The sequence below is a fragment of the Bison bison genome, unplaced genomic scaffold, assembly GCF_000754665.1.
Source record: "Bison bison bison isolate TAMUID 2011002044 unplaced genomic scaffold, Bison_UMD1.0 scf7180017864338, whole genome shotgun sequence".
NCBI lineage: Eukaryota > Metazoa > Chordata > Mammalia > Artiodactyla > Bovidae > Bison > Bison bison.
This window is the reverse complement of record NW_011494910.1, coordinates 782872-785467: the sequence shown is the minus strand read 5'-3', so window position 1 is coordinate 785467 and position 2596 is coordinate 782872.

The following is a 2596-nucleotide window of genomic DNA, read 5'->3' as shown; positions in this document are numbered from 1 at the left end:
CCTCAAATACTTGGTAGGATGTTAACATCACCTTCATTTGTTCTGACGCTCCATGCAAAAGGAAAGGATCCTCAAAACAGTTATGCCTGAGAGGCTATCCCTGGGATCCAGAAAGTTGTCCTCTGACATGGTTCTGTCTGCCCACAGCCTCCTGATCCAGCCTTATCTGTGCCTCCCTTGCCCTACTTTGCTCTTCAAAGTGAAAGAAAGAAAGCGAAAGGCGTTCAGTAGTGTCCTACCCTTTGTGACCCCATGGACTGTAGCCTGCCAGGCTTCTCTGTCCCTGGAATTCTCTGAGCAAAAATACTGGAGTTGTTATGTTAGCCACTCCCTTCTCCATGGGGTCTTTCTGTCCCAGGGATCAAACCCAGTTCTGCATTGCAGGCAGATTTTTTACTGTCTGGGCCACCAAGGTGCCTCCCTTACCCTACTTCGTGCTTCAACCTCTTAAATCCATGCAGATCCTGGAACATGGCAGCCTCTTCCCATCACGGGCTTTTTCTGTTTTTCCTGCCTCATATGTTTTTGCCAGGTTAGCACCTGTTCTTCCCCTTCCAACTGAAACATCATTTCCCAAGGAAGACTTCCCTGACCACCCACAGCATTTGTAAACTCTCCTAACCCTCAGAAGTACTTTGTTGAACTTTTCACAGTTGTAATAAATAACTGATTTATATGAGCCGCTGTTTAACGTCCATCTTCTTTGCAGACCACGTGCTTCATGAGGACAGGCTCTGATTCTCTGATTTCACTGTTTTCTGCCTCCACCGCCTCCCACAGTACAGGGCAACTGTAAGTGCTCAATTAGCATTGGTTGCATGAGTAAATGAAGGATAAGAGCAGACGATTAGAATGACTGGATCAGGGAAAAATTGTCAGGGTGCTTTCTTTGGGTTTTCATTGTACCTCCTGAGTTGGTTATTTACAAGGTGACATAACTATTGAAAAGATGAAATTTCTAGCACCTTCGGTTCCAAACTCAAAGCAGAAGAGTTTGGAGTTTTGTACCATCCTGAGATCATTTTTTCATTTATTCAGTCACTTAATAAATACTTCCCTAAGCATCTACTATGTGGCAGGCACTAGGGATGAACACAAACGTGAGTAGAACAGGACCCCGTCTTTGCCTTTACTGAGTTTATAGACTGGTGAGGGAGGCAGACATCAATGACATCTGCACTCACACACAAGATGTAAGATTATAACAGAGTCATGTGCTAGGAGGAGAGGTACAAAGTACTCTGACAGCCCCAGTAGGGATCTTCCCTCACAGGGGAATCTGCCTTTTCTGAAGGTGCTTGCTGAGCTGCAGTCTGAAGGATGCGTAAGTGTGTTAAGTTGAGAATATGCAGATTATGACCTGCAGACCGAGGAGGCATGAGCCATGCACACAGGGTGGGCAGGAGGCTCCTTCACTATCAGCTATGACTTTGGGGAAATGAAAACCCTGGGGCTGTTTTGATTGAAGGTACAGTTTCAATACACAAAGAAAGTGAAGTGACAGGATTACTTACAGACTCCAGAAACAGAGGAGGGAGGCGTGCAAGGAGCTGGGGCCAGTGCAAGGAGCAGTGCTCTGTCCTAGGTCACAAGCCGGCAGGAGACAGAGAGCAAGCACCTTTTACTTACAAGGTGGTTGAGGAGCACCACTTACTTTTCGAGGGCTCAACTTTAAAATTTTATTTTAAAAGGTGCCCAGGGAAATGCAAAGCAGGACCTTGTGGCTGGAATCCTAAACTCAGGTTCTTATCTAAATTGCCAGGTTCTGGGTGTGAGTAGAGTTGTCATACTGTAAAATGCTTAGGCAGCAACTCAAATAGCTGCCTCAGCACAAGAAATGATGCAAACATGGAGTTCATGCTGCTTGTTGTGACATGAAAAGTCCTTTGTCTCTGCCCTAAGGTTCTGTGTCTTCTGCCGGAATCCATAAGACTGGCTGTCTATCTCATTAGCTTGCAAGTAGTAGAAAATCTCAGGCCCTTCATCGTTATTGACATGCAAGTAGACGGCATATGCAAAAGCTGTGTGGTGGATGAGAGCAGAGCAAATATAAGAAAGTTCAAGAAGGAGGGCATTGGGACTTCCCTGGTGGTCCAGCAATGAAAATTCTGTGCTTCCACTGGTTTCGAACCCTGGTCAGGGAACTAAGAGCCCACATGCCACGTGGCGCGGACAAAAAGTAAAAAAAGAAAGATGGAATGAATGGATGGGTTACAGGGGCTGAAGCGGGCAGGACATGAGATGAGGTTGGGAGGTGCTCTGGGACCCTCGGCCAGTCATGCTGGGGCAGCCCCAGGCAATGTCTTGGCTTCTTCTGGCCACATTCATGCACGACATGTGGAACCGATGAACTGGGTTTAGGGGAGCACAGGATAAAGCTTGGGCCAATCTAAGCCTATGAAATAATTTTTAACAAAGGAGGAGAGTGAAAGTAGGTGTTTTCTTAACATCCTGCACCCTGTTATGAAAATTTTTACATACCTACCACTGTAATATTTCTATTAGACTTAGAAGAAGTCTATTTCCCAGTGCCCCAAACAAAGAAAGGTTATTATGAGCTATCATTTCTGTCAATTATCTAGGGTACAAAAGAAGG